A 20,186-nucleotide genomic window follows, 5' to 3' on the forward strand; every position below is an offset into this window, starting at 1 on the left:
CATTTGTATTTTATTTACTTTGATTTGAAAATAAAGAATTCTTGATTATGACTTAAATTGTCCTACCTTGTGTGAGTAAATTTTGACGCAGCCCGATGGGATTTCTCCCCGTCCTCTCCTTATATGCAAGGGGGGACGGAGAGGGGGGGTCGCCGATTAAATGAAGCGGCCTTGCTATGGATGTGCTGTGTCTTGCGGCACTGCTTCTGACCCGGGGTGGTGGGCAGGGTGCAGGGATGACCCGTCATCCAGGAGGTGCTCAGATGAGAGGGAGGGTGGGAGGGGTGTGGAGTGCATGTAGGGATGAAATGGATGGGAGTGTTTTTATGCCTTTCCCTTTTTGGCTACCTCCCTTGTAAGGGGGAAAAAGCCTTGGTATATGTATGTATGTATGTACCTTGTGTTTTGGGGAGGGCTTGAAAATACTGTTGAGTAAAGTTTGTTAGGTTTGTATGAGAGATGAACATTTGTTTCAGCGAGTCATGAAAAGAATTATTATTTATTTATTTTATATATTTACTTATTTTTATTTTATTTATTTATCATTATTTCTTTTTAAAGAAGTGAAGTCACAACATCATCCATATACAACCACTCTCCACTCACCTCTGTCTTCCATCCCCTCCCTTCCCCCTCAACAGACACCCCCCCTCCCCCCCAAAGCCCCCCTCACCCCATCCCAGGACGTCCCCTCATGTTCACTCCCTCCACATGGATGTGCTGTGTCTTGCAACACTGCTTCTGACCCAGGGTGGTGGGCAGGGTGCAGGGATGACCTGTCATCCAGGAGGTGCTCAGATGAGAGGGAGGGTGGGAGGGGTGTGGAGTGTATTTAGGGATGAAATGGGTGGTAGTGTTTTTATGCCTTTCCCTTTCTGGCTACCTCCCTTGGAAGGGGGAAAAAGCCTTGGTATATGTAAAGAAGTGAAGAGAGTGAGATGGGGTGAGTTAAAGAGGAAAAGGTGCAGATGGACAAATGTGGAAATGAAGCTGGTAAGCGAAAGTTGGGTGGAGTATTTCAGAGAATTGTTGAATGCGGAGGATGTTAGGGATTGATTTTTGGCAGTGGGAGATGGTAGGAAAATGACAGGGCTATAGGAAAAGATGAAATATAAAAAGTATTGAGAGTGATGGAAACAGATGAGTGTGAATGAAGCCGAATTCACACTCTGACAAGAACCACACTGGCACACCTGTGCTTAGGATGACATCTATCGATTAAGTAGTACCTACATAGAATAGGTCTGACCACAGATTTGAATTGCCCCAGATGGATCCACTACACAGAGAATATAAAACAGCTCATACTAATAAGTCTCATACTAGCAATCCCCAGACAACAACATAATATATCTTTCCTAAGTGACTTGTGGTCTTTTACAAGAGAGATTAAAGACAATGGGTTGATTGATTGATGGATCTGATGAAGGCTTGTGACAGGGTGGACAGGAAAGCATTGTGGAAAGCGATGCATATGTGTAGAATAAGAGGAAAGTTGTTAATGGCAGTCAATTTTTTTTTTACGTTTTTGTGCTGGGAACGGAGAGAGCGAGTGGTTTGAGGTGATGTTGAGGCTGAGCCAGGGTTGTGTCATGTTGCCATAGTTGTTCAATGCGTTCATGGATGGGGTGGTACGGGAGGTAGATGTGAGGATGATGGGCAGAGGATCAGAGATGGTTAGAGAGACTGGAGGCCAAGAAAATGATGAATGAAAGAGGGGAAGAGGACTTTGAGTAGAAGGAAATGTTTGTTGAGCAGGGAAGGGAGAGGGCAAGAGATAGGTGTGGGTGTAGAGTGGTTGTGAAGGGATGATGACTTGATGCAGTCAGAAGGAATTTCTTCTTTTCTGTCATGTATATTCACATGGATGAGGAGGGAGGGAGGGTCGCCATGTAATGAAGCAGTGGGGGTAAACCAGTTTTGGCTGTTGGGCACTGTAAGGATTCTAGCCTTTGAAAGCTTGTTTTTTTACAGGGAGGAGAGGAGAAAAGGCAAATTTCCAGTATTTATTGGAACATATAGTGATCAACAAAATCATAATATTGAAAAAAAAAAGTGAAAATGGGCAAGGTGTTTTGCAGAAAATTCTGCATCATGGGTTAGGAGTCTGTTTATCTATTTGAAAGGTAACATTTCATGGAGAGGTAACATCTGGGTCTCTCCATTCTTACTGTAGCCATTTTGCCGTCTTCCTCACGGCTTGCGGATACTGCCCGCCGACGCACTGCACATGTCATTTATGATTATTATTATTATTATTAATATTTCTGGTAAATAAACATGTTTGTTGTCTTTATTTCTTGTGTATTTTGTGTATAGGTAAGTATGTTGGTTGTCTTTACTTTTTGTGTATTCACTGTATTGTATTGAATATGATGGTTATGTGGCCTTCCCACCCTCGTCATCCTCTCAGTTATTTGGTCCGCTGTGTAAAAAGTTTGGTGACCCTTGATCTAAGGCATGAGCTCTTTGCCTTTGTGGATTGCCCGGATGCGAGGGCCTCAGCATTTGTACTTCTCAGATTGAGGCTTCGCGTTCAGAACGAGGACGAGATTGTTTACCTGTACATTAATGGCAGACTGCAATTCCTTTATAATAACGTCCTACAGGATTGTCAAGCGTTGGGGGTCCATATCCTCTCTAGTCCCCCAGTGCACTCCTCTCCTGTAGGGAGACATTAAACAACCTCACCAGCCAATCCACTATCACTGTTCTTCCGCATGGCACCCATCCAACCCAGATGCCTCACTAGCTTTCATCATTTTCAATGTTCTTTGTACCTCATCTTTTCCAATAATCCTATAATTTTCTTTTCCTATCACTGTCCTTTTCTTAGTTCTTTCCACTGCCTTAATCAATCCCTACCTAACCTCTGCCACATTCAACAACTCTCTAAAATATTTTACCCTCACTGCCTTCACTTTCATGAGCATCTGTCCATCTGTATTATTTATTTTTTTCCTCTGTAAGTTGCACAACCCCGCTTTCTTCACTTCCAAAAAGTCTTTTTAGTCCTTTTTGATTTTTTCTGTCATATTCCTACCCCATTCTGCATCTGCTCTCTCATTGTTTTCTACACTTTGTCTTTTGCTTCTTTCTTCTTGTGGCTTTCATGTGTTTCCTCTGCACCCAATCCACATGCGCTAACTTTCTATTTTCAATCACTGCTTTCACCTTTTCATCCCACCATTAACTGCTTCTCTCTCTGTTCTCTCACATCCTCCTCTTCCCACATACCATCTTTGCATGTATTTCACTTCCTCCTTGAAACACCCATTCTTTTTCCACCCCTGCTTCCTTTATATCCCTCACCACCTTACACACTTCTCTCAGCTTCTAGTAGGCTTTCTTTCATAGGAACATAAGAACGGAGACTACAAGAGACCATAAGGCCTACACTAGATTGTTCCATGTCCCTTACCATTTCCAATCTTCTCCGAAAATGACCAATTGCTTCAGCCCTCGCTACATGGTTACTAAGTCTATACCATTCGTTAACCGCTGTAATGGTAAACCAGTTCTTACCTATTACTCTCCCAGCTCTCCTTTGGGAACATGAACGTCCAGAACTATTCCAATTCTCACCTTTGACATCACAACGTAATCCATTAATACACTATCAACCACCCTTACGACCACCTCCCTTTCCCATGTGTAATTATTCTTGTCTCTCTTTTTAAATATTGTGTTTGCTATTCTCATTTCTCTAAATATATCTCTACCATCAATTTTCAACTATGACTTTTATCTGTCACTCTAAATGTCCCTACCACTTCATCTATTGTCTTATCTACTCTAGCATATATTGACATGCCTCCCAAAAATCTCTTAAGTACATATCTAAATATATCTAGAAAGCCTCCCTTTCCTCTACACTCTTCTCATTACTAGACTCATATGCGCTTACAAAGACCCACATCTCCCCAGCTTCACCTTCAATCACATTCATTTTGATGAAACTTCTTCCCACTCCACCACACGCTTACCTATCTCCTCACTTACCAGTAGAGTCACCCTTTCCTTCCCTCGTCCTCTCCTCACTCCCAACACCCTCCCCTCCACACTCTCAAACTCAAAACCATCCCGCCCCTTCAACTTAGTTTGACTTATCGCCAACACATACACATTTTCGGAAACCTACTGTCTATATCTCCTTTTCCTCTCATCTGTACCACAGCCACGCACATTTATTAACCCAAACTTTAGGGCTGTTTGACAAGCTCCTCACGGAACCTCTTATGACTCGATTTCTCGTAGGGTAATTATACAGACAGCAAGATCCCTAGTCCCATCATTCCGTCCCATCTAGTCTCCTTTTATGACTCGCATGGGAAACTTAGTAGCAGTATTCTTTGTCCCCCAGAACCGAAGAGGTGGCAAAGGACATTTTTAAAGGAGCAACACAGAGGAAGGATAAAAGTAACACATAAGTATCTTTCACCACCACTGTTACTCAGTTTAATGTTCAGTTGTGTGGTCTCCTTTCGCCATTCTGTTGTTGCTATGGGCCAACTTTCTTTCGTGTATAGTTTGGCATTTCGTCTCTCACTTTCTACTTTCTTTTCACCATTGTCTTGTTACGTATGAATAGTCAATCACAATATTCTTCTGTAGGAAGCCCCTTCACTTCCAATCATTCGACTTAGTCAAGTTCCATTACCCTGTATAAGAGAGGGGAATTAAACTGAGCTTAAATCTTCTTACGTTTCTTCCCGAATGATAACACACTTAGTTCGTTTAGTTACACCAAGGGACTCCCATCTGGAATCCTCAATTTGTTCACTAGGTCAGTTTGCATTGACGTCATGATTTCTTTAGTCCAATGATCTTTACTTTTACATTCTAGTACTCCCCCTAAGGACGTGACTTTATTCCCATAAACAAATTGAATTTTCTCCACTCTCCAATCAGAAAGGCTGTTACAATCCCCTTAAGCAATACTGCTTACTCAAGCAATCTCTAAATCAATGCACAATTGACTTAGTTTACATACTAATACAGCAATGAAATCGGGTCCCCAGCGGTTGTTTGTGAACATTTAGGCGAGGAGCGAGCTTGTGCAATTCCTTCGCCTACGAACTCTTGTTTATCAAACACCCAAGTCATAAAGATGAAATTCTCACCACCCATCCCTCTATCTACCTCACCTGTCTACCTTTATCTACAAGACTCATCTGCGAGGCTCTTACAGTATCATCGTTCCTTTACAAATAGAGATTCTTAATTAACATGAACGAATGTGTGGTTCTGGTCCGTAGGGGCACCCTAAAACAGTTCCTGAAATATTGGCTGCAGGCTACCATGGAATCAATACCTTATTTCGGTTTATATATACAGCACAAATACACGCATACACATACACACGACTCGTGGCGCAGTGGTAGAGTTCCCGGCTGCCACTACGGTGGTCCGGGTTCGAATCCCGCCCACGACTGAAATAATTTCAGTACCGTTGCGCTGCGGATCGTTACTCCAACTCTCGTGGACGGGGAGTTGGGGGTGTGTGTGTGCGTGTAAGATCACATCATTACCCATAGATTGGTCATATATATGAGATTTGAGCTCTCTTCTGGGAGGGAAATAGCTGTCGATCACGAGTCCAACACGTGATCCAAGACCATGGTGAATCACACATTTATATAGGCTGCATATGCATGGACACATGTATACATACACACATACACAAACACATGTATAAACGCGCACACACGTATAGGCTACATATACATATATACATGTACACACAGACACACATGCACGCACCCAAACACATACACACACACGCACAAATACTTACAAACATACACACACACAAACACACACACACACACACACCTCGTGGCGCTGTGGTTAGAGTTCTTCCCTGTCACTACGGCGATCCGGGTTCGACTCCCACCCAGGGCTGAAATAATTTCAGTATCGCTTCGCTGCGGGGTGTTACTCCAACTCTCGTGGGCGGGGAGTTGGGGATGTGTGTGCGTGTAAGGTGACAGTATTACTAGATCGGTCATACAAACTCTGAGCTCTCATCCGGGAGGTTAATAACTGTCGATCATGAGTCCAACATATGGTCCAAGACCATGGTGAATCACACACATATTTACTTTGTTTTAATGCCCCCCGTCACCGGATATATTGACGGAATATATTGACGGAGATTGTCTCTTGTGTAAATCTCATTGAATGTGATAGCCACTTGTGAGTTTATTATCATAAAGACGTATTTTGTACCCAAAATCGCGACCTAGTAATAGTGTTTACTTACACTCAAGTCATTAACTTTCTTTTTATGGCATATGGAATTTTTTAAGACAAAATCTCCCGCCCATATATATATATATATATATATATATATATATATATATATATATATATATATATATATATATATATATATATATATACATATACATATATATATATATACATATATATATATATATATATACATATATATATATATATATATATAATACACACACACACACACACACACACACATGTGTTTCCGTATGGTCACCGAATCTCATTAAAGACATTGACAGACTGGATAAAGTACAACGGCGAGCCACAAAACTGATTCCAAATATCAAAAATAAATCATACGAAAATCGACTAAAACATATGAATCTGTTTTCCCTAAAAAAGCGTAGACTCAGAGGTGACTTGATGCAGGTCTTTAAGATTTTAAAGGGAATTGACAACATCAAAAGTGACCAAATTTTCACATTGAATGAGAATCAGACAAGAAACAATGGTCTCAAACTGCCCGGAAATAGATTCAATTTGGAAGTAGGTAAAAACAACTTTGCCAACCGTGTAGTTGATGAATGGAATAAACTTCCTGCACAGGTAGTGCAATGTAGTTCAGTTCGAAGCTTTAAAAATCATTTAGATAAACACCTAAGCGAGATGCTGTAATGATTATGATTGATTTTATATTTGTTTTTGTTTTATTATCATTTGTCTGCTTGATTTTCATTTATTATTAGTTATATGTCAATTTTTTATTATCTACTATTTACCTGTTTGTTTATTATTTAACTATACCTATGTATTTATTTATGTATTTTATTTGTTATTTACATTATTATAGTTTTTATTTATTATTTTATCATTATGATTTTTTTTTTCGCATCCGACCTCGATATGGACCAAAGGTCTCCTGTCGGCATGCTCCGCCTTTGTAATCCTTTCTTTGGCAATTAATCAAATACATGAAGTGCAGATAATGAAAACAACACAAAGTTCGAAATTACAATTACAATTGCCGATGATAACACAAAAAAACATGTAAGTTAATTTCCATTGCGGTCCTCATTAGACTGTTTTTCTACACTAAGTTCTACAGACAACATACGTAGGGGTTAAAGGGACCAGAAAGTCATGAGTAATGCAATCACTACACACGTTACACATAAACATTATCATAGAATTGCTAATACTACTGAAATATTCGTAACACGCAGGATTGAGACCAAGATTTGAGCACCATCATAATAAAGGAACATTGCATTATGCATCAGGAACAACAGAATATTACTAAAAGGTACCAAAACAGTATGAGTGAATACCAGATCAGTGTAGTACCATCATGGATATACTACATTATTCTACAGCTGTAGTAGCAGCAAGTGTAGGATAATAAAGGGGTATCCATCCCAGGGTAAAAGTAAATATCAAGTACCACAGGATAGAAGGTAGCAGGCTATCAACAATATCAACATGTTGTTATAGTGAATGTTACATGGCAGCTTGGGTCACCTATCAATTAATTCCAAAATTTACCTGTACCTCAGGACGGAGTGGGCAATTACGCATTAGCTTGAACACCAGGAAGTAGTACATTATAACCCGAAGCACCAGAAATAGGGTACAGGGGACCAGTACTCGTATGAGTAAAATAAGGAGATCGAGGGAAAGGTCCAATTACCTTGTTCCCTGGTACCCTAATTCACCAGACTTGTATTATGATCAGATCATAACTGTTCTCAGACCATACCTGAAACATATACCATACTATGACAAGCAAAACAAAGGTGGAAACCAGTTATGAACATAAAACATTTTTGTACTACGCTAAACCTCTGAAGGTCAGAATAGTTATAAGTGAACGCAGATTTGGATGGTATTACTCATGGAGTCTGGCACCCCTCACTAGGCTAGTAGTACAGAGTATATATATATATATATATATATATATATATATATATATATATATATATATATATATATATATATATGTGTGTGTGTGTGTGTGTGTGTATGTGTGTGTGTGTATTCGGTGGAGTCCTATTATAGGGTGCCCAATGGTCACCGTCGTCATTATGACGGTACCCCCATATATCTATGAGGAATTTCCCTTTTCACTATCACGGACGTGTCAGTTAGCAGTGGGTCCTCTTTATCAACATATTTGACTCTAGACCATTTGCAGGTGACGAACCAACTAATCGAGAAAATGACAGAATACAATATACCCTTTTATTTAGCTTTTGTAGATTACGAGAAGGCCTTTGACACGGCAGAATAAATAGCAATAGCTTGCTACGGAAACAGTGTGCATTTAAACAGATTAAGGGTTCTAGAAAATATTTATGCGAAAAATACCGGTATAATTGTACTACATAAAGATACAGAAAAGATCAAGATCGAGAAAGGAGTACGGTAAAACGATACCATTTCACCCAAATTATTTACAGCTTGGAAGAGATTTTCAGAAGGTTGAGTTGGGAAGAGAAAGGTTTGAAGATTAATGGCGAATATTTGAACCATCTAAGATTTGAGGATGACATTATTCTTATTTCAGAAAGAGCAGAAGACTTGCAAGATATGCTGAATTATTTGAACATGTCTCAAAGTAGGTTTAAAAGGAATAATAGTAAAACCAAAGTAATGTTCAATGTTCAACACGAAAGTTCAAAGTAAAGATATTATAATCGATGGTGAGAGTCTTTAAGAAGTTGAAGATTATAATTGTTTAGGCCAGATAGTGAAAATGACCAAAAAACCATGATAATGAAATAAAAAGGCGTATTACAATTGGTTGGAAAGTGGTAGGTATGATAAAATCCTGAGAGGATCTCTACCTTTATGTTTGAAACGTAAAGTTGACAGTCAATGCATTCTGCCAGCAATAATCTACGGACGTGAGACCAGGAAACTGACGAAGGCGATGGAAACAAAACGAAGGACTGCACAGAGGAGAATAGAGAGATCAGTGATGGGAATAACACTGAGAGACCGAAAGAGAGCAAGTTGGGTGAGAGAGCAGACTAGAGTGAAAGATATTGTGGGGTGCGGTAAAAGAGAGGAAGTGGAATTGGGCAGGTAAGTTAGTGCGAACGACTGATGAGCGATGGAGTAAGTGTGTTACTGAGTGGACGCCGCGAGATGGGAAGCGTGGAAGAGGGAGACCAGACAGAAGGTGGAGAGACGAGATTGGGAAGTTTGCAGGAGTGACGTGGCAGAGGTTGGCGCGGTCATTATGCGAATGATGGAATGCTACGAAAGAGGCCTTTGTTCAACAGTGGACTCAGGATGGATGATTTGATTGAATTGATCTGATATGCGTATTTTTAATTCATTTTTGCATGAATTTTAAAGATCATAATAAAGAAATAAAAATGTAAACAAATAGATAAATAAAATGCATGATAAATGAAAAAAGGCAAAGTACCTAGAATTGAGTTTATATCAACACCACACAGGTGATCAGTCGCCGGTTACCAGCTCGTTGAAAACAAGAGTATTGAAGGATATATTGGTCCCAGTCCGGGAACAGAATGCCAACCCCTCAGGGTTGCGTCCATAAATGGATAAATGCGAGCGACTGGTCCGTAGCCTTAAACATTGTTTAATACATCAGAATAGGCTTTTACTGATACTATAAGCCGTCACTGCACACCTTGTGCAAGGGGATTGTGGCAGGGGTGTATATGTGTGGAAGCTCTCATTGGGAAGGTCATGGCTGCCAATCACGAGTCCAACACGTGACTCAAAACCGTTGGTGAGTCATATTTTTATATTTTTCTTTCCCCATTTGATAAATATATGATAGATATGTCGACCATCTATCTTGGATTGATTTTTACATTGTTGAACGAGTAAATCGTCTTAAAATATTTTCTTTAGAAGTTTGGGCCATGTGATAGGGTGACATGACACCAAATAGTGCGTTCGTATCATATTACGCTGCTCTGTGTCGCAGCAAACCTGGAAATAAAAGGTTTCTCTCTCACTCTCTCCCCAGACATGACTCATAGCTGGCTGCTCTAGGTACAAGTCGTCTCCATAATTATTTTTGTTTTCACGTAGCTATTCCCCAACTGGTATATTAATACAGAAGTATTAAGATTAAATTATAAATACCAGATTTATGTTAATGTTGGGGATTCAAATTTGTGTTGAGTTTTTCTTTTTTTCTTTTTTTTACGAAACGAAGTCTGGCAGAACGGAGATGACTCATCGGAGTATCTATCACTATTTGGCAATGACCGAGTCGCCTCCCACTGGCCATATGGTCTATTTTCCAGCAGTTAATAAGGAACTTTTGTCTTTGTAGATTTGGGATTTGGATAACCTTGGCAATACCGGAAGGGGTCATCGACTCTGAGTTGATAATCTACTGAGGATCAACTATGAGGTCGACAATTGCGATTTGAATGTAAACAAATGCTCCCTCGCTACCTTGGTTCACTTCTCGCATATAAGGACGGAGTGTGGAAGCTTGTTCGCGGGAGGTATCTCATTTAAGACTGCGAGTTCGATTATTTACTAAACTTTTAAGCGCATATTTTTCCCGCCTGTCCTTCGAAGGAATTTGAATTTAAAGAACCATTTGTTGGCAGTTACGGGGGAGTTGTAACGGACATAGTTGATTTCCGATGTAAACCGAAAGTGTTTTGTATTTTTCCCTTTGTTTGGTAGTATTTCAAAATGAAACATTCGCTCTTTCTGACAATTTTTTTATTTATTGATGGTCTTGTGTGTAGAATGTACTTCTATTATATTACAATAGTTGTTCATAATATTCCACTATTTGTGTGTGTTAAGATTTTTTCTATAATGAGAAAACTGGCTAGTTTAAAAACGTCGGAAATGGAACAATGGCAACTGATACAACACAACTAGACCATGGGAAGGATTCACTGTGATCCTTTTAAATCAGCTCCCCAGTTCTCGAAACGTCCACCTGACCTACGTTGGCGTTAGGGATAAAATCAGTTTCCATGTTTGAAATAAAGAAAACAAAAACTGTATTTGATTATCTAAGCGTTATGACGACACGCGACTCGAATGCAACAATGTCGGTCAGTCTACACAGGGGGACCAAGCAGCGTCGAGGTTGTTATAGACTGCTGGACATTTAGAAGGTTTCTGAGGATACTGCGCGCATACATAATAAGCTTTAGAGACGCATTGTCTCTTATGGCGACTGCTCAACATCTCAAGCAGGTGTTCCCTTGCTCATCTGGAGCTGAAATCTCCCGCGCGGGTCAGAATGTCGAGACAAGTCGTGCAGGGCGGTCGTGATCGATTGTGTTCATTGAACGTTAAAACGCGTTAATCAACCTTTTTATTTTGATGTGTTCTTCAGTGTTATTCATGGTAACAAAAAGTGTTTTATGTGTTGTGAGATGAAAACATAAGCCAGTTCATGAATATTATCGTGTTATAGAGTGAACGTTACAGTTTGAAATGGTTATGTGAACGAAATGTATTCAAAAACGTTGTTTAACATAAAATGTTGACAAGACGACTTTGGCCTGTGTGAAATGACGGTTACAAAAATCACAATTGATGTCAGAAAGTTTCCGAAAATGATGAAATACCTAAAAAAATAGAACGACAACCATAAATTATACAATATATTTTTTCATTGGGAGCATGAATGATAATGACAATAATGAAAATAATTCTATATATGGACTTGAAACTTTAGTGGACGCATTTGATAAAGAAACAAATCTCCAGAAGTGAATAAACAAATAAATGAAATAAAGTGTTATGTGATCCAGCCAAGAAACCAAAAATGGAAATAGATAAATAAATGGAAATAAATAAAATATTTAAAACAAAATATCGGCGGAATAATAAAAAACAAAATAGTAGTTACATGAGTGATCAAAATAATTACAAATCGTTAGAAATTTAAAATATAATCACAGATTGTACACAACGTAGGAGAACTTATTTGGTGTACACTAAGTACACACTCACCTCCACTCACCTCCACTTACCTCCACACTCACTTCCACCTACATGGGACTCCGCATCTCCTCCTCTTCCTCCTCGTCCTCCTTCTCTTCCTCCTCTTCCTCCTCTTTCTCCTCCTTTTCTACTTTTCCTCTTCTCCTCCTTCTCTTCCGCTTCTCCCATTCTCCTCCTCCTTCTCTATTTCATCTCCTCCTCCTCTACCTTCTCTCCTCCTCTCCTTCCTTCTCTTCTCCCCTTCCTTTTCTCCTCCTCTCCTCCTCTCCTCCTCCTCTTCTTCTCCTCTCCTCTTCCTCCTTTTCTCCTCCAACCTCTTCTCCTATTCTTTCTCTCTTTCTCCTCCTCTCCTCTCCTCCTCCTCCTCCCCTCCTCCTCTCTTCCCCTCCTCCTCCCCTCTTCCCTTCCTCCTCCCCTCCTCCTCCCCTCTTCCCCTCTTCCCCTCCTCCTCCCCTCCTCTCCTCTTCCCCTCCTCCTCCCCTCCTCCCCTCTTCCCCTCCTCCTCTCCTCTTCCTCTCCTCCTCCCCTCTTCCTCTCCTCCTCCCCTCTTCCGCTCCTCCCCTCCTCCGCTCCTCCCCTCCTCCGCTCCTCCCCTCCTCCCCTCCTCCCCTCCTCCTTCTCCTCTCCTATCCTCTTCCCCTCTTTCTCCTCCTCTCCTCCCCTCCTCCTCCTCTTCTCCTTCTCTTCTTCCTCCTCCTCCTCCTTTTCTCCTCCACCTCTCCTCGTTCTCCTCCTCCTCCTCCTTTTCTTCTCCACCTCTCCTCCTCCACCTCTCCTCCTCCTTTTAGACTCCACCTCTTCCCGTCCTCCTCTCCTCCTCCTCCTCCTCCTCTTCTCCTTTTCTCCTCTACATCTCCTCCTTCTCCTCCTCTATTCCTCTTCTCCTTTTCTCCTCTACATCTTCTCCTCCTCCTCTTCCTCGTTAGGGCCAGTACGCCTTCTGTTGTTTGTTCTTCCTTTGTGTTCTCTCCTCCTCCTCCTCTTCCTTCTCTCCTCCTCCTCTCCTCTTCCTCCTTTTCTCCTTCACCTCTTCTCCTCCTCTCCTCCTCTCCTCCTCCTCCTCCTCCTTCTCTCCTTCTCCTTTTCTCCTCATCCTCTCCGCTTCTCCTCCTCCTTCTCTCCTTCTTCTCTATTCCTCCTCCTTTTCTCCTCCTCCTCCTCTTCCTCCTCTCCTCCACCTCTTCTCCTCCTCTTCCTCTTCCTTCTGTACTCCTCTCCTCCTCCTCTTCTCCTTCTCCTCCTCCTCCTTTTCTCCTCCCTCTCTCTTCCTCCTCCTCCTCCTCTCCTCCTCCTTTTCTCCTCCCTCTCTCTTCCTCCTCCTCCTTTTCTCCTCCACCTCTCCTCCTCCTCCTCCCCTCCACCCCCTTCTCTCCTCCTCCTTCTCTACTCCTCCTCCTTTTCTCCTCCTCCTCCTCTTCCCTTTTCTTCCTCCTCCTCCTCTCCTCCTCCTCTCCTCCTCCTCCTCTTCCTCCTCTTCCTCCTCTTCCCCCCCGACCTCCATACAACAACATCTCCTGGCCGGCCTGCACACTCATCTGCTTTCTCTTCTCAGTTGGAGAGCCTAGCCTGCACGTGGCCTGCACGTGGCCTGCACGCGACCTGCACACAGTCTAAAATGAGTACTCAACACTTCTCCTCCTCCTCCTCCTCTTCCTCTCCTTCTATTCCTTCTCCTCTTCCTTTTCTTTCTCCTTTTCTTCTTCGTCTTCTTCCTCCTCTTCTTCCTCCTTTTCCTCCTCCTCCTCTTCCTTCTTTTTCTCCTTTTCCTCCTCTTCCTCTTCCTCTTCTTCCTCCTCCTCCTCTTTCTCATTTTCCTCCTCTTCCTTCTCCTTTTCCTCATTCTTAATTCTCTTCCTCTTTTTATTTCTCCTCTTCCACTCCTTCTCTTCTTCCTCCCTTTTCTTCTTTTCCTCCTCTTCTTCCTCTTCCTCCTCCACCTCCTCTTCCTCCTCTTCTTCCACTCCTTTCGCCTCCTTTCCCCCCCTGCTCTTCTTCCCCCTTTTCCTCCTCCTCTTCTTCTTCCTCCTCCTCTTTCAGTCCCATTTCTAATCTTCCTCCTCCTCCTCCTCCTCCTCCTCCTGTTTCACCTCGTCACCTTTGACACTCCTTCCCTTTCCTCCTCCTCTTCTCCTCCTCTCCTCTTCTCTCTTCTTCTCGCCTCTCTCCTTCCCTTCCTCTCTTCCTTTCTCCCTCTCCTCTCTCCCTCCTTCCCTCCTCTTCCCTCTCCTCCCTCCCTCTGTGCCTCTCCCCTCCTTCTTTCCTCTCCTCCCTCCCTCTTTGCCTCTCTCCTCCTCCTCCTCCTCCTCCATCTCCTCCTTCCCTCCTCCCTCTCCTCACTCTTTCCCTCCTCCTCCCTTCCCTCCCTCCCTCTCCATATTCCCTCCTCCTCCTCCCTCCCCTCCCTCCTCCCCTCCTCGTCCCTCCATTGGCTTGTCTGCCCTTTTTGCATGCAAACGGTTCAATTATCCCCTCCTCCTCCTCCTCCTCCTCCTCCTCCTCCTCCTCCTCTTTCCTTCTCTTCCCATGTTCCTATTTCCCTTCTCTTCATCCTTCCTCTTTCTCCTCTTCCTCCTCATTTGCCTTCTCTTTTTCCTCATCTTCCTCTTCCTCTTCCTCCTCTTCCTTTACATTCGCTTCTTCCTCCTCTTCCTCCTCCTTCTCCTTTTCACATTTTCGCCTTTTCCTTCTATTCCTCCCTCCTCCTCTTCTTTATCTTCCTCCTCTGTCTCCTCTTCCTCTCCCACCTCCTTCTCTTCCTCCTCTTCCTCCTCCCCCTCTTCCTCTCCCACCTCCTCCTCCTTCACTTCCTCCTCTTCCTCCTCCTCCTCCTCTCCCTTCTCTTCCTATTTTCCCCTTTTATTTCTCTTCATCCCTCCTCCTCTTCCTCCTCCTCCTTTTTCTCCTCGTCCTCTTCCACCTCCTCATCCCACTCCACCTACTCCTCCTCCTCCTCCTCCTCTTCCACCCTTCATCCCCTTCCACCTCCCCTCCTTCCCCTCCTCCTCCTCCTCCTCCTTCTTATTGTTAACACAGAAGCAACCGCACACTCACACAACACAGACATCAGTCGAGGATCGTTGCCGGATGAGGTGGGGCGCCGGGTTTCCGCTCGGGAGAAAGGAGGGATAACAATTGTCTGATTCTTGTCAGGGTGTCTCTTTCTCTCTCTCTCTCTCTCTCTCTCTCTCTCTCGCTCTCTCTCTCTCTCTCTCTCTCTCTCTCTCTCTCTCTCTCTCTCTCTCTCTCTCTCTCTCTCTCTCTCTCTCTCTCTCTCTCTCTCTCTCTCTCTCTCTCTCTCTCTCTCTCTCTCTCTCTCTCTCTCTCTCTCTCTCTCTCTCTCTCTCTCTCTCTCTCTCCAATTTTTTCCTCTTTGGTCCTCCCCTCCATTTTCACCTCCACATTATGCCCATCACCTCCGCATTCCCTCCATTCTCTTTATTTTATTTTATTTTATTTTATTTTATTTTATTTTACTTTATTTTTGTCGTTTCTAAGCTTTTGTCGTTATGCGACAAACAGCCTTACAACCGCTGCAGTCCACACACCAACAGTCCCCTCCTCCTCCTCCTCCTCCTCCTCTTCCCCCTCCTCCTCCGCTTCTTCCTCCTCCTCCTCCGCTTCTTCCTCCTCTTCCTGCGCTTCTTCCTCCTCTTCCTCCTCCTCTTCATCTTCCTCCTCCTCATCTTCCTCCTTCCTCTTCCTCCTCATCTTCCTTCTCACCTTCCTTCTCACCTTCCTCCTCCTCTTCATTCTCCTCTTCTTCCTCTCCTCGTTCTTCTTCTCTTCCTTTTTCCCCCCTCCTCTTCTCATTCTCCTCCTCCTCCTCCTCCTCCTCCTCCTCCTCCTCCTCCCCTTCTTCCTCTTCTTCCTTTTCCTCCTCCTGCTCTTCTACTCGTTCTCCTCATCTTCCTCCTCATCCTTATCTTACTCCTCCTCATTTTCTCCCCATTCTCCTCCTCATCTTCCTCCTCCTCCTCATCTTCCTCCTCCTCCTCATCTTCCTCCTCCTCCTCATCTTCCTCCTCCTCATCTTCCTCCTCCTCCTCCTCCTCTTCCTCCTCTACTCGTTCTCCTTATCCTCCTGTTGTTCTTCTTCCTCGTCTTCCTCCTCTTCTTCCTCTCCTCTTGTTCCTCTTTCCTCATCATCTTTTTCTTCTTCCTTTTCTTCTCCTCTTCCTCCTTTTCTTCCTTTCCTCTTCCTCCTCTTCTTCCTTTCCTCTTCCTTCTCCTCCTCTCCTCCACACACCTCACCCCTCTCTATAGCACGTGTATACAAAAACAGCTTTCACTTCCTCCTCCTCCTCCTCCTCCTCCTCTTCCATTTCCCCCACTTCCTCTTCCTGTTCTTCCTCTTCCTCGTTTATTTCCTCCACCTCCTCCTCCTCCTCTTCCTCCTCCTCTTCCTCGTTTATTTCCTCCTCCACCTCCTCCTCCTCCTCTTCCTCCTCCTCTTCATCCTCTTCCTTTTCCACCTCCTCTTCCTGTTCTTCCTCTTCCTCGTCCATTTCCTCCTTCTCCTACTCCTTCGCCTCTTCCTCTTCCTCTTCCTTCTCTCCCTTTTCCTCTTCCTGTTCTTCCTCTTCATCGTCTATTTCGTCCTCCTCCTCCTACTCCTCCTCTTCCTCTTTCTTCTCTCCCTCTTCCTCTTCCTGTTCTTCCTCTTCCTCGTCCATTTCCTTCTTCCTCTTCCTCTTCCTCCTTCTCCATCCTTTCCTCTCTCCTCTCCTTCGTCTTCTCTTCCTTCTCTTCCGTTTCTCCTTCCTCGCTCTTCCTCTTCCTCCTCTTCCATAGAAACTCCCTCCATCCTTCTCCCTCCTCCCACCTCCAACGTCCTCCTTTCTCCTCCTCCCTCCTCCAACCTCCCTCCTCCTCCTCCTCCTCCCTCCTCCTCCCTCCTCCTCCTCCTCCTCCTCCTCCCTCCTCCCTCCTCTTTCTTCTCCTCCTCTTCCTTTTCCTCCCTCCTCTTCCTCCTCCTCCCTCCTCCTCCTCCCTCGTTCGTCCTCCCTCCCTCCTTTTTCCCTCCTCCAACCTCCCACCTCCCCCTCTCTCCTCATCTTCCTCCTCTTCCATACAAACTCCCTTCTTCCTCCCTCGTCTTCCTCCCCTCCTCCTCCTCCTCCTCATCTTCCATACAAACTCCCTTCCACTCCTCTTCCTCCCGCCGAGGTCGCGCCTTCCTCCTCCTCCTCCTCCTCCTCCTGCTGGCGTTGGCGAGGTCTCCTCTCTGGCTGGCTGGCTGGCTGGCTGGCTCGCTCAGTCTCGGCTCTTGGCTCAGAGGCAAAAGACGTCCTGGTGAGCCGCCTGGCATGAGCCACCTATATAGTGTGACGTCATAAACGTGATGTGAAATGAGCCACGGTGTAGTGCAATGTGAGCCACATGTGACGTGATATGGAATCTTGAGCCGCATAGTGTGACGAGAGCCATATGTGACGTAAGCCATAGTGTGACGTGATATGGGATCATGAGCCGTATAGTGTGACGTGAGCCACATAATGTGACGTGAGCCACAGTGTGACGTGATATGTGATTGTGAGCCGTATAACGTGGGCCTATATTGGCCACAGGGGTTGTATTGAGCCAGTCATTGTTATTGTTCTTGTTGTTGTTTCTGTTGTTCTTGTTTTGCTCTTCCTTATGATTATTGTTGTCATTGTAATTGTTGATTTCATGATCATTATATTATCATTATTATTATGATTTTTACGATAATTATTATCATCATTATTATTATTATTACTATTATTATTATTATTATTATTATTATTATTATCATTATTATTATTATTATCATTATTATTATTATTATCATTATTATTATTATCATTATTATTTTTGTTCTCTGTTATTGCTATTATTATTACATTATTATTATTATTATTATTATTATTATTATTATTATTATCATTAACATTATTATTATTATTATTATTATTATTATTATCATTATCATTATCATTATTATTACTATTATTATTATTGATTTATTATTATTATTATTATTATTATTATTGTTATTGTTATTGTTATTGTTGTTATTACTATTATTGTTATTACTATTATTGTTATTACTATTATTATTATTATAATTATTACTACAAAGGATTACAAAGAAGCATGCCGACAGGAGACCTTTTGGTCCATAACTAGGTCTGATGCGAAAAAATTATAATAATAAATAAATATATGAATATATAAATATGTAAATAAATAAAAATATAATTGAATAGTAATGAAATAGAGAAATAAATAAATATGTAAAGTTAAACAGATAGTTAAATAGTAAATAATAATAAATTAACATAAATAATAATGAATGATAATCAAGCAAATAATAATAAAAAAGATGATAACAATCAAATAATATAAAATAAATGGCAGGCATTACATTTTGCTTAAGTGTTTGTCTAAACGAATCTTAAAGCTTCGAACTGAACTACATTGCACTGTCTCTGCAGGAAGTTTATTCCATTCATTAACTACACGGTTGGCGAAGTTGTTTCTACCCATTTCTAAATTAAATCTATTTCTTAACAGTTTGAGACCATTATTTCTTGTCGGATTCTCATTCAGTGTGAAAATTTTGTCACTTTTGATGTTATCAATTCCCTTTAGAATCTTAAAGACCTGTATCAAGTCACCTATGAGTTTACGCTTTTATAGGGAAAACAGATTCATATGTTTTAGTCGATTTTCGTATGACTTCTTTTTGATATTTGGAATCAGTTTTGTGGCTCGCCGTTGTACTTTTTCCAATCTATCAATGTCTTTAACGAGATTCGGTGACCATGCGGAAACAGCATTTTCCAAATGTGGGCGAACTAACGATTTATAGAGGTTGTTAATGAGAGATGAACTTTTGAAGTCAAAAGATTGCGTAATCAGCCCTAGAATCTTATTTGCTTTCTCAGAGGCTGAAATACACTGCTTAGATGATTTAAGATCGTTACTGATAATTACGTCGATATTATTTTCACTATCCACATTTGTTAACGAATTTCCAAATAACTTGTAATCGTACTTACTGTTATTTTTACCTATGTGCATAACCTTGCATTTACTTGTATTAAATTTCATTAACCACTTTTCATACCATTCCTGTAGTTTATCTAAATCTTGAATTTCTAATTGGTTTAAGTGATCATTTGCCATCCCGCATAGTTATGTATCATCAGCAAATTTGGAGAAAATGGATTTCAGTCCGTGGTCTATATCATTTATATATACTATGAATAGAAGTGGCCCAAGAACGGAACCCTGAGGAACGCATAAGAGCATAAGAATGAAGGAGACTGCAAGAGACCATAAGGCCTACACTAGGCAGCTCCGTATCCATCACCACCTGTCATCCCCATCCATAAAGCTGTCTAATCGTTTCTTAAAACAACTGATAATTTCAGCGCTTACTACATGGTTACTAAGTCTATTCCATTCGTCGACCACTATATCAGTAAACCAATTCTTGCCTATTTCCTTCTTAAAGCTAAAGTTGTCCAGTTTATAACCATTACTGCGAGTCCTGCCCTGTTGTTTTAACATGACCTTGTTTGCATCACCCTTGTTAAAGCCTTTGATCCACTTGAACACCTCTATTAGATCACCCCGCACTCTGCGTCTTTCCAGAGAGTGTAAGTTAAGGTGCCTAAGCCTTTGTTCGTAAGGCAGATTTCTTAGTCCATGTATCATTTTTCTAACTATTTTTTCCATTTAAAAAAGAACTCTGTTTTCGATCATTCAACCAATTACTAGCCCAACTTAATAGGCTAGCACTTATTCCGTGTGAAGCTAATTTAGTAAGTAGTGTTAGACAAAAACGTTTCCGTCTGAATCCATGCTGGCTATCATTTATCAAACTGTTGCTTTCTAAATGATGTTCGATAGCATCTCTGATGATAGTTTCCATCATTTTTCCTACGATAGAAGTCAAGCTTACAGGCCTGTAATTTTGGGTTTCTTTAATTATTGTTATCATT

At 42.1% G+C, this 20,186-nt stretch overlaps 1 protein-coding gene across 5 annotated transcripts in view; it reads left to right on the top strand.

Moving 5' to 3' along the window:
• The first annotated feature begins 10,755 nt into the window (after positions 1-10,755).
• LOC143041196 (uncharacterized) overlaps positions 10,756-20,186 on the top strand; it is a 31,825-nt gene continuing 22,394 nt past the window's right edge. The window contains exon 1 of one of the 5 annotated variants that reach the window (XM_076213035.1): positions 10,756-10,888. The gene's annotated coding sequence lies outside the window, so the exon portion shown is untranslated. Of the gene's footprint in view, positions 10,889-11,361; positions 11,611-17,456; positions 17,648-20,186 lie in introns of those variants that run through there. The other 4 variants (XM_076213034.1, XM_076213036.1, XM_076213032.1 and 1 more) reach the window with 4 other exon arrangements.

This window comes from Oratosquilla oratoria, chromosome 30 (assembly GCF_046742065.1).
Source record: "Oratosquilla oratoria isolate Oo_2021 chromosome 30, ASM4674206v1, whole genome shotgun sequence".
NCBI classification, from domain to species: domain Eukaryota; kingdom Metazoa; phylum Arthropoda; class Malacostraca; order Stomatopoda; family Squillidae; genus Oratosquilla; species Oratosquilla oratoria.